This window comes from Arachis ipaensis, chromosome B10, assembly GCF_059453495.1.
Source record: "Arachis ipaensis isolate K30076 ecotype BB chromosome B10, ASM5945349v1, whole genome shotgun sequence".
Taxonomy (NCBI): Eukaryota; Viridiplantae; Streptophyta; class Magnoliopsida; order Fabales; family Fabaceae; genus Arachis; species Arachis ipaensis.
The window spans coordinates 85,883,185-85,898,830 of NC_142435.1; the positions used below are offsets into that span (position 1 = coordinate 85,883,185).

At 41.0% G+C, this 15,646-nt stretch overlaps 1 non-coding gene and 1 pseudogene across 1 annotated transcript; one reads left to right on the forward strand and one right to left on the reverse strand.

Moving 5' to 3' along the window:
• LOC148580710 (uncharacterized) overlaps nucleotides 1–15,646 on the forward strand; it is a 94,223-nt pseudogene that overhangs the window by 69,605 nt on the left and 8,972 nt on the right.
• On the reverse strand, nucleotides 6,336–6,439 carry LOC148580715 (small nucleolar RNA R71). Its single transcript, XR_015897213.1, has one exon. It is a non-coding gene; the product is annotated as a small nucleolar RNA R71 (small nucleolar RNA).

Here is a 15,646-nt window from a genome sequence, read left to right on the forward strand (position 1 = left end):
ATCCTCTTGGTCATTTGCTCAAATTGTTGTTGAACTTGCTGCTGCATCAATTTGTTTTGAGCCAGGATTGAATCCACTCCTTCTAGTTCCATTACTCCTCTCCTTTGTGATGGTTGGCGGCCTCTTTGATGAGCAAAGAAATATTGGTTGTTGGCCACCATATCAATGAGTTCTTGAGCCTCCTCTGCAGTTTTCATGAGTTGCAAGGAACCTCCAGCTGAATGATCCAAAGCTTCCTGGGATTTCAGTGTTAAGCCTTCATAGAAGTTCTGCAGCTTCTCCCACTCATTAAACATGGCAGGGGGACATTTCCTGATTAGAGCCTTGTACCTCTCCCATGCCTCATAGATGGGTTCAGCCTCCATTTGTGTAAATGTTTGTACCTCAGCCTTTAACCTTATAATCCTCTGAGGTGGGTAAAACTTGGCAAGAAACTTGGTTACCAAATCATCCCAGTTGTTGATGCTGTCCCTTGGAAAAGATTCCAACCATTGAGTGGCCTTGTCCCTGAGAGAAAATAGGAATAGCATCAGTTTGTAACTGTCAGGAGGCACTCCATTAGTTTTGACAGTGTTGCATATCCTCAAGAAAGTGGACAAATGTTGGTGTGGGTCTTCAAGTGGTCCTCCACCAAAAGAGCAATTGTTCTGAACCAAAGTGATGAGTTGTGGCTTGAGTTCAAAATTGTTAGCATTGACATTTGGAGCCAAGATGCTGCTCCCACAATGTCTAGGATTTGCAAAGGTATAGGAAGCCAAAACTCTCCTCTGGGGTGGGTTGTCATTGTTGTTGTCTGCTCCACCTGGTGGATTGGTTGAATGTTCCTCCATCTCTTGGAATTCTTCGTCTGATTCCTCTTCTCCAACAATGTTTTTCCCTCTTTCAGCTCTACTTAACCTCCTGAGAGTTCTTTCGTCTTGTTCATGAAAATTGGGTGTGATTCTTCTTGTACATGACATACAAGCAGAGCATGAGAAATGCACAAAACCAGTGACACTTCAATCTACTGCTAGATTGAAGTGTTAGTTGGTTTAAGCAAAAATTCAAACAGTTAGTGGGTTAATCAAAATTAAAGAAAAAGTGCTTGATCTAGATTACCACCTCACTTAATCATTGTCAATCTAATCAATCCCCAGCAACGGCGCCAAAAACTTGATGAGTATTTTGGTGGAAAAGTGAATTTCTCCCAAAACACACAAATCTAACCGACAAGTGCACCGGGTCGCATCAAGTAATAAAAACTCACGGGAGTGAGGTCGATCCCACAAGGATTGAAGGATTGAGCAATTTTAGTTTGGTGGTTGATTTAGTCAAGCGAATCAAGATTTGGTTGGGTGATTTGTGATTTGCAGAAATTAAATTGCATGGAAAGTAAAGGGAATGGGTAAATTGCATGAAATTAAAGAGAGCAGGAAATTAAATTGCTGAATCTTAAAGAACAAGAAATTAAATGGCAGAAACTTAGAGTGCAAGAAATGTAAATTGCGGAATCTTAAAGTGCAAGAAATGTAAATGGCTCGAAATGTAAAAGGGGATTGGGAGTTGGATTTGCGGAAATTAAACAAAGACAAGAAAATTGCATCAAACAAAAGAGCAAAAGAAGGTGTGGGTTGAATCGGATCTTGAAGCAGTAAAGTAAATGAACATTAAAAGCAAGAAACAAAATGTAAATTGGGAATTTAGATCTCAGGACCCAGAGACTAGAAAACCAAGTCTAGATCTCAATGCCTTCCTAGATCCAATAAGAACAATTGCAAAGGAAATTGTAAATTGCAAGGAAAGTAGATGAGAAGCAATTGACAGAAATTAAATTCAATTAAGCAGTAAATAAAGCAGAGAGATCCAAGGATGAGATTGAAACAGAATTTCTTCAATTCTCCAACCCAAGATCCAAGACAATTGTAATTGAAATTGAAAGCAATAAAACTCAGAGGAAGAGAAGTGAATTCTCCTTCCCCAAGACTAAGAAATTAAAGATCACTCAATATCCAAAGCTCTCCGAAAACTATTCTGAAAATTCAAAGGGAAAGCTCCCCGAAGAACTTGAATTCTATCCTATTTATACACTTTCTTCAAATGATCTTCAAGCCTTGAGTTGGGCCTTTGCTCTTGGTGGAATTGGGTTGAAAGAGGCCTTGGTTGATTGCTCTTGAAGTTTGGAGAAGAACCAAAGTGAACCAATTGAACCGGGTTGGAGTTTTGCAAAAGTTGGTGCAAAAGTTAGAGCAAAAGTTAGGGTCTAACTTTTGGTCTAACTTTTCATATCAGCCCACAAAATTTGCTGCTATCCACGTTGGGGAAAAAGTTAGGGGTCTAACTTTTACTCCAACGTTGGCCTTCCTTAGTGCACTTGTGGCGCCAACGTTAGCCTCAAAGTTAGGGGCTAACGTTGGCGCAAACTTTTGCTCCTCCCCTTGTAGTTTTCATGTGCCAACGTTAGCCTCAAAGTTAGGGGCTAACGTTGGCGCAAACTTTTGGTGCCCAGGGAGTGTTTTTCTCATGCCAACGTTAGCCTCAAAGTTAGGGGCTAACGTTGGCGCAAACTTTTGGTGCCCAGGGGTGATTTTCATGTGCCAACGTTAGCCTCAAAGTTAGGGGCTAACGTTGGCGCAAACTTTTGGTACCCAGGGAGTGATTTTCAAGTTCCAACGTTAGCCCAAAAGTTAGGGGCTAACGTTGGGGCTAACTTTCCACCCAAAAGTTTGTGCAAAAGTTTGAGGCTAACTTTAGGTCCAGCTTTTTGCTTCCTGGTTCAATTTCACTTATTCCATTGTCTTCTCTTTACTCCTAGCTATTCCTTCTTGCTTCAACCTTTCTCCAAGATTTCTTCCCCTATCGTTAATCAACCAAACAAATCAAAGCTATGCTTAAAATCATGAGATATTCATTCTTTCATAATATGTGACAATTATAGTATAAAACCTCATGAAATAGCATGAATTCATACATGGTTGATTAAATCAAAGGAAACATGAAAATCTACCTAATTGGCTTGCTTATGGCTCAAGAAAGTGCATAATTCTAATGAAAACAAAAGAAAAAGACTAGTTAAAATAGGCTAAGATGACTTGTCATCACTATACTCAAGGTGTCTTGACATGTTTGCATCTCTCCATGTAAACATACCATTCATCAAGGCCCTCCAACAAATGCCCTCATGATGCCAGGGCATCTTTGCCAGTTTCACTAACCTTTTCTTTACTGTTTTTAGGGTAGTTTCATGCATTTCTTTAGAAAATAAGCTAGTTTTGGGTAGATATTCACCTACACCTTGATTCAAGCATACATTGTGCATTTTACATTATTTCATGAGGATTTTGCATGAATTTAGTGACAAATTGTATGCTGCATTACCCATGACTTGGACTAGAACTTTGATGCACTCTATTGCTTGATTTCAGGATCAAAGGAAGCAAGGAAAGGGAGGTAACTTGCAAAGTTAATGAGAAACGTGATTGCCAATAACACTCTCAAAGCCATCATTGCTCACGTTAAGAGTCACGTTAACTAAGTTAACGTGAACTCTAATGTGGAGAAGGGATGTTGAGCCAACGTTAGTGACACTTAACATTGTCACTAACGTTGGCAAACACTCATGAGTGGCCACGTTAGAGCCCACGTTAACCTAGTTAACGTGGCCTCTAACGTTAAAGGGGGAAGAGAAGCCAACGTTAGTGATATTCAACATTGTCACTAACGTTGGCTTAAGGATGCAACACACCACGTTAACTCCCACGTTAACTTGGTTAACGTGGGAGCTAACATAAGAAGTGAGAGTTGTCGACAACGTTAGTGACACTCGACATCGTCACCTACGTTGGAAGCAACCACACAACCCCCAAGGAGCCACGTTAACTTCCACGTTAACTTAGTTAACGTGGAAGCTAACGATGAGGAATGAATGATGAGCCAACGTTAGTGACACTCAACATTGTCACTAACGTTGGGATGGCTAAGAATGGCCACGTTAGAAGCCACGTTAACCTAGTTAACGTGGACTCTAACGTGAGATCTAGGGGCACATTGGAACGTTAGTGACAATGTTGAGTGTCACTAACGTTCTCGAAGTTTGGCAAGCCCACGTTAGAAGCCACATTAACCTAGTTAACGTGGGCTTTAACGTGAAGCAAAAAGAGGCACACTGGAACGTTAGTGACAATGTTGAGTGTCACTAATGTTCTCGAAGTTTGGCAAGGCCACGTTAGAAGCCACGTTAACCTAGTTAACGTGGGCTCTAACGTGAGGCAAAAGGGTACATTGGAACGTTAGTGAAAATGTTAAGTGTCACTAACGTTCTCGAACGTTTACTTTCACTAAATGTTAACACCCCTAACGCCCTGAGCTAAAGTCTCTGCCCACTTAGCACTTTCTCTCTGCAAGTAAAGCCAAGCCCAAATGAAGAAAAGAACTGCTTTAAACTCAAGATCCAAAGGCCCAAGACTTGAAGAGCAAACTAGAAGCTGAGAGAAATAGTATATATAGGAGAAGCTTTGAATTGTTAAGGAGTTCTGGAGGCTGGAAAAAGAGCACTCTCTGTATTTTATTTTTCTCTGCAATTTCTAGTTTTATGATGTATTCTCCATCTTTGTTTTCATTTTCAAGAGCTATGAACAACTAAACCCCTTTCATTGGGTTAGGAAGCTCTGTTGTAATTTGATGGATCAATACTAATTTTCATTATTCTTCTTCTATCTTTTCTCTTGATTTTACTTGAAAGCTTTCGATCTTCATCCAATTGAGTAGTTATCTTGGAAGAGAAGCTATTCAAACTTGGATCTCTTTTGAACCTTGAAAGAGGAATAAAGAGATCAAGCTAGAAATGCTTTCTCATGCTGGACCAAATTGGGTTTGGATGGGTATGTGACTATAACCCTCTCAATACATGATTTGGGAAATGCATGTGGTATAATCAGTGACCATACTTCATCTCTTCTCATGAGCAATTGACCAAGGAATTGGCTATTGATCAAGATTTGAGAGATTGAATTGCAAGAAATTGTAATTCAATCACTTAAGATTGCCAAGGAGATCAATGAGTGCATTGATTGAGGAAGAGATGAAAATGAACTTGATCTGGAGAATTACAACATCTCCTAAGCCCAATGAACTCCCCATCTCTGATCTTACCCATTCTCTTTAATTTCTGCCATTTACTTTTATGAGCAAATCCCCCATTCCCATTTACAATTCTGCAATTTATTTTCAGTCATTTACTTCCAGTCCTTTAATTCTAGCATTTACTTTTCTGTTATTTACATTTCCGCCATTTTATCTTCTGCAACTCTCAACCCAAATTCTGGATTCGCTCAACTAGAACATTCTTCTAATTAAAGTTGCTTGATCAATCAATCCCTGTGGGATTCGACCTCACTCTATTGTGAGTTTTTACTTGACGACAAATTCGGTACACTTGCTGAAGGGAGATTTGTTGTGAGACAAGTTTTCCGTGCATCAAGTTTATGGCACCGTTGCCGGGGATTGATTGTGCATCAACAATGATTAAATTGGAAGATCACTAGATTGAGCATTTGTATTTTTGTGAATTTCATTTTCTGTTTGAGTGATTTACTTTTTGTTTTAGTTAAACTTCTTCCCTTCCCCCTCTGCTCTGTTGTTTTTCTTTGTTACTTCCAATTCTGTTTGCTAACCCACTAACTGTTTGATATATTACATCACCCACAACTAACTGTAATTCTGACACAAATACTTTTTGCACCTATCTTTTCTTGCTTGCACTTGATGGTTGTATGACAGGGAGAAGAAGCGGGGCTTCAACTTCCTTCGATTCTGAACCTGAGAGGACCTCCCTTAGATTAAGGAGGGAGCCAAGAGGAAAGAAAGTGGTTGGTGTTGAGGAAGAAGAGGAATTCTTTGAAACAAACATGGAAGACAACATGGAAAACCATCATGAAGAAGAAGATCACAACCATGGGGGAGGAGGTAGAGCAAATCATGCTGGGGAGGATAGAAGAGTTTTGGACTCTTACATCAATCCAAACCCAGGCAATTGTGGAAGTAGCATCCAAAAGCCAACAATCCATGCCAACAACTTTGAACTTAAACCACAGCTCATCACCCTTGTTCAGAACAACTGTTCGTTTGGAGGAGGTGTTCAAGAAGACCCCAATCAACATTTGACCACCTTCCTGAGAATATGTGACACAGTGAAGTCTAATGGTGTTCACCCTGACGCCTATAGACTGCTCTTGTTTCCATTCTCACTTAGGAACAAAGCAGCCAAGTGGCTAGAATCTTTCCCAAGGGAAAGCTTGACAACTTGGGAAGACGTGGTGAACAAATTCTTAGCAAGATTTTACCCTCCTCAAAGAATCAATAGGCTGAGAGCTGAGGTCCAAACTTTCAGGCAACAAGATGGTGAGACTCTATATGAAGCATGGGAGAGTTTCAAGGACTTAACAAGGAGGTGTCCACCTAACATGTTCAACGAATGGGTGCAGCTGCACATTTTCTGTGAAGGACTCTCTTATGAGTCAAAGAAGGCCGTAGACCATTCATCCGGAGGATCTTTGAACAAGAAGAAGACTATTGAGGAAGCCATAGATGTTATTGAAACAGTAGCAGTGAACGACTACTTCTATGCTTCCGAAAGAAGGAACACAAGAGGAGTAATGGAGCTAAACAATGTAGATGCTCTGTTGGCCCAAAACAAGCTCATTACCCAGCAGCTGGCTGACCTCACCAAGAAGATGGAGATGAACCAAGTAGCAGCAATCTCCACTTCATCAACAACTCAACAAGGAGTGAATGAAGAAGCAGAGGGGAGTCAGGGGCAAGCCAACTACATCGGGAATTCACCAAGGAAAAACTATGATCCATACTCCAAGACCTACAACCCTGGATGGAGAAACCACCCAAACTTTGGGTGGGGAAGTGAGCAAGATCAAAACCAAGACCAGAGACGTTATAACTCCAACAACAATGCTGCTCACCAGCAGTTCACACAGAGGACATCTCCACACCCCCACAACAACACTTCTCCACACGCCTATCAAAACCAAAACAGCACATCTGCTCTGAATCACTCATCAATTGATGACAAGCTCTCTAAGATTGAAGCCTTACTTGAAGGAATATGCCAAGAGATTCAAGAAAATAAGGTGTTCAAAGAGGAGATGCGAGCCAATATTAAGAACCAGGGAGAGACCATCAGGAAGCTGGAATTCTAGGTGGGATATTCAGCTGAGAAGATTTCCAAACCTACTGATAGCTTCCCAAGTGACACGGAGAAAAACCCCAAAGGAGAAGCAAAGAAAGTAAGATGGGAAGATTGCAAAATGGTCACTACGAGTGATCAAGAGACTGAAGACAAGCAAGGAAAATCTTGCAAACAACCTGAAGACAACTCAACAAAGGAGAAGGATAGAGATCACCAAGAACTAGAAATCTCACAACAAGAGCTGCTGAAGCTCTATGCTCCCTTCCCTCAACTGCTCAACGGTGCTGTGGGAAAGAGAATATACTCAAGGTTCCTAGACTTGTTTGCATCTCTACATGTAAACATACCATTCATCAAGGCAATTCAACAAATGCCTGCATTCATCAAGTATATGAAGGAACTTCTTCCCAGGAAAAGCTCACTCAAAAGAAGGCCAGACTATAGTGATGAACAAGGAATGTAGTGCCCTTATTCAACCTGAATTTCCTACAAGAAGAAGAGACCCAGGGAGTTTTCACATCCCTTGTGCCATAGGTGAAACTATGTTCGATAGAGCACTATGTGATTTGGGGGCCAGCATCAACTTACTGCCCTTATCCCTGGTGAAGAGGCTGCAGATCAATGAGATAATGCCCACAGATGTAATCATCAGACTGGCTGACAAAACTCAAAAGCAAGCAACAGGAGTGGTGGAAAATGTGTTGCTAAAGGTTGGGAAATACTTTCTCCCAACAGACTTTGTCATCCTGGACTTGGAAGAGAGTCACACTCACCCAATCATATTGGGAAGACCATTCCTAGCTACGGCCAGAGCACTTATCGATGTAGAGAAAGGGGAACTAATATTGAGAAGCCATGATGAACGACTCAGCTTCAATGTTTTCAAACTCTCACAAGAAACAGATCAAGAGGACAAGGAACTCAGCACAAATGATAATGAGACACTGAAGGAGGAAACAAGCACTGAAGCACAGCCACTTCATGCTGAGATCCCCTTAATAGATAAATAAGGAAAACAGCAATTGCCACAGCTCAAGGAAAAGTTGGAGGAACCTAAACCTCTAGAGGCAGGTGAAGACAGCATCACAACTCCTTGGAAAAAGGAGGTCACCAAGGGGAAGGCAACTTCAAAAGAAACAAAGAAGAAGGTACCAAGGAGGTGGAAGAACAAGAAGATCCCTACGGAAGACTTCTCTCCAGGGGATAGTGTTGTCTCAGCTTACTTCCCAGATATTCCCCCTAACCTCCCTACTGTACCATCTCAGTTACCCAAGGTCTTCACTATCAACAGAGTTCTTTCCCTGGAACATGTGGAGATCATTGATCCAACCAATGGATATAAATCTACAGCAAGAGGGGAGGACTTTAAGCACTACCAACTACCCTGATGAAGAAAAAATGTCAAGCTAGTGACGCTAAAGAAGCGCTTCATGGGAGGCAACCCATGTTTTATATGTTTTTAAAATAATGAATAAATCAATGTTTATGAATTTCAACCCAAACTTGACAAACACTTGGTGCTATCTTTATCATGCAGTATATAGTGAAGAACAAGTTTGGTGTTCAAAGCAAACCATGATGCATGCTAGTCTTGGGAGCTTTGAACAAAACTTTTCATCACATTGCTTCAAACTAAGTTTGGTGTCACCCCATGGTGCCACCAAAATGCATACAAGGGCCCACCAATAGCTAGTTAGTTAGTTGGAATTCATAAATAAACAATGAAATCCTTTCTTCCCTTTTTATTAATATTAGCCGTAAAGTTCATATGGTCATTTTAATATCTTTTCTTACTTTTCTTAGTTTGTCTTTATAGGAAAAGAAAAGGAGCATTAAAAGGGATAGATTAGACAACCAAACAAAGAAGGTTCGGACACCACAAAAGGAGGGGATACACACTTGTTCTAAAAAGGGAATACATCGGAAAATGTTGCCAAGCAACATTGAAAAAATGGCACCCCTAGAAGACCGAGCAATCCCCATCATAAAGTGATGATCCTTGTCTTCTAGCCATGCATAACCCCAACCGTCCATCAAGTGACCACTTCATCAATCTACACCCTCCATTCTCTCACAACTTCTCTATATAAACGACCTTTGTCCGTACTACCCTTCATTGTCATCACACACCCTTCACCACTCTTCCTTTCGGTACAAGACACCCTCTATCCGATTATAAACATTCCTCCCCTCACTTTCTTCATTGCCATAAAATCCTAAACAACCAAAAGTCTCCACAACCTTACCACCTTCACATATTAACTATCATTCATGGCATCTTCGGGTTCTAAAAGAAGGAAGGGAAAGGAACCCATGGAAGAACACCCATATGATGAAAGGAGATTTAGAAGCTTGCATTATGCATTGTAATACGGGTGGATGGTTGATAAGAAAATCATTTATGAGCTGGGATTTCAAGTTACAAAGACTGAGTGCCCCGAAATCACAGAGAAGATAGAAAGGAGAAGATGGGAGCTCCTCACTGACCCAGTCATTAAGGTGAATGCAAATCTCATAAGAGAATTTTATGCAAATGCGGTTCGATATCATAAGAAGGATGAGTCTTACACAAGCTTTGTGAGAGGAAAGATGGCGGACTTTGGTCCCATGAGTGTCATGAGGGCATTGAAGCTACGGTCTATACAATTTGAAGAAGAAAGCTATCACTCAAGATTGGACAACCCCAATTATGACCAAATGCTGCAAGATATTTGTGTACCAGGAGCTGACTGGGAAATGGGTGCAGGAAATAACCCAAAGTTCATCAAGAGAACAGATCTCACTCCTGAAGCCAAGGGGTGGTTTGAGCTAGCTAGAAGGTCTATTCTCCCAGCTGCAAACAACTCGGAGGTGAATGTCAAGAGAGCCACAATGGTGCACTGTATACTGAAGGGAGGAGAAATCAAGGTTCATGAACTCATAGCTGAAGGTATTAGAAAGATGGCAGAGAAAAGTGACTCAAGAGGAACGTTAGGTTACCCCAGCACTATTTACCGAATATGCAAGAAAGCTGGGGTAGTTTTTGAAGATGAGAACCCCATGTGGATAAAGGAAGGCATCCCAATAACTGTACGAAGGATGAAAGCTGCAGCATCCCCTTTGCCTCAGCGAAAGCAAAGGAAGAAAACAACCCCTCAAGTAGTGGAAGGACAAGTCTTAGAGGGTCAAGCACAACAGACCTTGGACATGCACCAATTGCAGGAGGCCATTGATAGCTTGTCTAGACAATATTTGGAAAGCCAAGGAGCACAGAAAGAGCTTCAACTACAGATGATGGGGCAGCAAGAGGAAACACTTTCAAGATGGATGACTCAGCAAGGTGAGTGGCAGAGGCAAATGATGGAACAGCAACTAAGTCAAGGACAACAGTTGGTAGAAACATTCAACAGGATAGAACAAAGGCAAAACGAGCAACAAGAATCCACCCAGAGGCTAATCAACATCCAAGCACATCAAGGGGCGCACATACATGAGATGCATCGAAGACAAATAGAACAGGCAGAACTATTGGACGAGCAAAAGGCATTCGCAGAAGGAGTTTACATGAGCGAAACAGGACATCATATAAACACTTAAGCCAGGCTCGGTTACTTAGTGGGACAGCTGCCAATATTGCATCCAGGAATAGCCAAGTATGACGAAATGAAGGATGAATTAGCACGAAAGGAAAGACAAAGGGTGGAAGAGAGTCATGAGTCAGTGAGGAAGGCACTTGAGGATTGGAAGCAAGCAAGATTGGCACGGATGCGAGGAAATGCAAGAGGAAAAGAGCATGGACATCCACAACAGTAAAAGGTGGTGGAGTTCCTTCTTTGTTCCATCTTTCTCTATGTTTTAAATAAGGAAGATCTTGTATGAAATAGAACTTGCTTCCATGTTATGTTTAAACCTTTTTCAATTATGTCTTTTAGGTTTTTGGTATTGAAGAAAGTCTATGTGTGCTAGTCTTTATGTCACTGCATCCTCCTTAACTTTCTTGTAAGCTTGCCCCTTTAAATCAAATGAAGAAGAGAATGTTTATGTTTCAAAAGACCAGAGTAGAGTTCATAATGTGGAAGTGCATTCATGAATCTTTGGGGTAGTCATAACTTAGCTAAGTTGGTTCAACCACAAGGCTAGGAGGACAACTATCTATCCTGAATACTTGACTTTGGATATACCCTTGAGACTAAGTTAATAACAAGATCCTAATAAGAGAAAAGGGAAAGAACAATGGAAGTGAAAAACAAAAGAAAAATAGTAAGCAATAAGGCTAGGCACCAATGGTTTGGACCTTGAGACAAGTGTCTGTGGTGCTCCTGTGTGAGGGATCTACTTGGATGAATAAGCTCTCAGGGGTGCTTTATCACTTGGTAACTTGGGTTAACTAACCCGGGATTATCAGCTGAAAATCCACTGTCAAGAGTAACCCTCACTACAGAGCATTTAGTAACCCAAAGAGGTGCTGGACACCAAGGTCTCAAGAAAAGAAAATAAATAAACTATATGCCTGTGGTGTGTATGTATGGGAGAGAGACTTGAGGGAGTAAGTCCTTAGGGGTGCTTCAACACCTAGCACCTTGAACCAACTGGTTCGGGAGTGTTGGCTGAAAGCTTATCTTAAAGAGTTGCCCCCTTACAGAGCACTTAGCCTAATTAACACAAATAACCCTTGAAATAACAATAAAAGGATCAATGAATAAAAGTCTCATGGGATATAAACAAAGTAAGTGTTTAGGGACATGATAAAAGTCTGAAAGCCAGTCATGGAATGAACCTAAGTTGCTATGCATGAAACCACCATAAAATCAGTAACATGACTTCCACAAGAATGACTCATTCCTCTGGATATTCCATTCATCATTCTCTTGTTCCAGTACTTGCTTAGGGACAAGCAAGCTTTAAGTTTGGTGTTGTGATGCCAGGGCATCTTGGCCAGTTTCACTGACCTTTTCTTTACTGTTTTTAGGGTAGTTTCATGCATTTCTTTAGGAAATAAGCTAGTTTTGGATAGATATTCACCTACACCTTGATTCAAGCATACATTGTATATTTTACATTATTTCATGAGGATTTTGCATGAATTTAGTGACAAATTGTATGCTGCATTACCCATGACTTGGACTAGAACTTTGATGCACTCTATTGCTTGATTTCAGGATCAAAGGAAGCAAGGAAAGGGAGGTAACTTGCAAAGTTAATGAGAAAAGTGATTGCCAATAACACTCTCAAAGCCATCATTGCTCACGTTAAGAGTCACATTAACTAAGTTAACGTGAACTCTAATGTGGAGAAGGGAAGTTGAGCCAACGTTAGTGACACTTAACATTGTCACTAACGTTGGCAAACACTCATGAGTGGCCACGTTAGAGCCCACGTTAACCTAGTTAACGTGGCCTCTAACGTTAAAGGGGGAAGAAAAGCCAACGTTAGTGACATTCAACATTGTCACTAACGTTGGCCTAAGGATGCAACACACCACGTTAACTCCCACGTTAACTTGGTTAACGTGGGAGCTAACATAAGAAGTGAGAGTTGTCGACAACGTTAGTGACACTCAACATCGTCACTAACGTTGGAAGCAACCACATAACCCCCCAAGGAGCCACGTTAACTTCCACGTTAACTTAGTTAACGTGGAAGCTAATGATGAGGAATGAATGATGAGTGCCCACAGATTTGAGAGAAGATTGAACAAAGGTGTTGACAAAGGCTTACGAACCCGGAGGGGAAGATAAATTCAAACCTCATCAAAGAGTTCTATGCAAATGTGGTCAGAGAAGACAAAACCAAGGCTCCCACCTTCAAAAGTTACGTAAGAGGAAGAGAGGTGGACTTCAACCCCAATGCTATAACAAGAACTCTTCAGTTGAAATCACCACATTTTGATGAGCTTGGTTATCAAGCAAGAGTAAGCAAGAGCACTGACGATGATGAACTCGAACAAATTGTGAATGACATATGTGTTATAGGAGCTGACTGGGAAAGGTATGCGGATAAGAGACCCAGGTTCATCAAGAGAGGAGACCTCAGCCCTGAAGCCAAGGGATGGTTTAAACTCGTGAGGAGATCTATCCTCCCAGCAGTGAATAATTCCGAGGTCAACGTCACTCGAGCTACTATGGTACATTGCTTAGTACAAGGTGGAGATATCAATGTGCACGAACTTGTAGCTGAGGGGATTCAAGAGTCAGCTGAGAAGATTGATTCGGGTGCCAGGCTTTGGTACCCCAGCACCATCCTGAGACTGTGCATGAAGGCCAAGGTTATCTTCGAGGATAGCAACCCAGATTGGTTAAATCCTGGGAGGCTAATTACGTTTCAGCATCTAACTCATGTGATACCAGCCAAACAACAAAGAAGACCTCACATAGGAAAGCCAAAACCAAAAGGAGGAGCTCACCAAGAAGAGTCTCATCAGGAAGAACACCAACAAAGAGAATATTATGACCCAACCAACATAAACTTGAATCACATTCATGGAGCCATTGAGGAACTAGCAAAGAGTTATATAGAGGGACAAGAACAACAACTGCACATTCAAGCTCAAAGGATGGATCGTCAAGAAGAGCTCCTTTCTAATTGGATGAATCAACAAGAGGAGTGGCAAAAACAGCAAATGGAACATTATTCCCAGCTCACTCAAGCCATCAATCAAGTGTCTGAAAGGAAAGAGCGTCAAGATAAACGCCTTTAAGAACTCAACCAACGCCAGCTAGCTCAGACGAAGGCATTCAATGAGTTCAGTGTACTTAATGAAGGACGGCAACTACATAGGGAGGAGTTCAACATAAACACTCAAGCTAAGTTGAACTATATGTCTAGTCATATGCATAATCTACACTCTGCAATCCCTAGGTATGATGAGGTCCAAAAAGACTTCACAGAACAAGAGGAAAGGAAGGTGAAACAGCAGAAGGAAACACTGAAAAAGAAGATGGAAGATGCTGGTTTTTGGAAGAAGTTGATTGGAAAAGGCAAGGAAAGTGGGAGTACAAGCACTCAAGAAAAACACCAATAAGGCAAGCAAGAGGGAGAGCAGGGGGCAACCCCATGAATAAAAGGTGGTGGAGTTCCTTCTTTGATCCATATTTTTCAAGCTTTAAATAAGAAAAATCATGTATGAAATAGAACATGTTCCATGGTAGTTAGGATTTTGAATTATGCCTTTGAGTTTTTCATTACTTAGGTCTATGCTTGCTAGTCTTCATGTCACTGCATTCGTACCTTGCTTATTTGTATGCTTGTCCCCTTTTTAATCAGATAAAAAGAGAATATGTGTTATCAAAGACCAGAGGGGAGTTCAAGTTGTAGAGTAAGTTCCTAATTTTATGGTGTGATAATAGATTAGCTATGTTGGTTCACCAATAAGGTGGGAAGGCAACTATCTGTCCTGAATCATATGCTTGAAACACACCCCAAGAGACTAGCCAAATAACAAGATCCCAATAAAAGAAAAGAGAAAGAAAAATGAAAGTTAAGAATAAAAGAAAAAGCGTAAGAAATAAGGCTAGGCACCAAGGGTTTGAATCTTGAGGGAAGTGTCTGTGGTGTTCCTGTGTAAGGGATTTACTTGGATGAATAAGCTCTTAGGGGTGCCTTATCACTTGGTAACTTGGGTTAACTAATCCGGGATTATCAGCTGAAAGTCCACTATCAAGAGTAACCTTTGCTACAGAACGCTTAGTAACCCAAAGAGGTGCTGGACACCAAGGTCTCAAGAAAGAAAATAACAAACCATGTGCCTGTGGTGTGTATGTATGGAGGAAAGAGACTTGAGGGAGTAAGTCCTTAGGGGTGTCTTAACACCTAGCACCTTGAACCAAATGGTTCGGGAGTACTGGCTGAAAGCTTATCTTAAAGAGTCGCCCCCTCATATAGCACCTAGTCTAAGAACACAAACAAGTCCTGAAATAACAAAAAAGATCAATGAATAAAAGTCTCATGGGATGCAATCAAGTGAGTATTCTAGGACATGATAAAGGTCTGAAAGCCAGTGAAGGAATGAACCTAAGTTGCTATGCATGAAACCACCATAAAACCAAGGACATGACTTCTACAATAATGTCTTATTCCTCTTGGCATTCCATTTATCATTCTCTTGTTCCAGTGCTTGCTTAGGGACAAACAAGCTTTAATTTTGGTGTTGTAATGCCAGGGCATTTTGGCCAGTTTCACTGACCTTTTCTTTACTGTTTTAGGGTAGTTTCATGCATTTTCTTAGGAAATAAGCAAGTTTTGGGTAAAATTTCACTTACATCTTGATTCAAGCAAACATGGTGCACTTTACATGATTTCATGAGAAATTTGCATGAATTATATGACAAATTGGATGATGCATGTCTTATGACTAGGATTAGAACTTTGATGCACTTTATTGTTTGATTTCAGGACAAAAGAAGCAAGGAAGAACCACGTTAGCAGCCACGTTAGTCTAACTAACGTGACCACTAACGTGGAATGGGAGCTAGCTTGCAACGTTAATGAGAA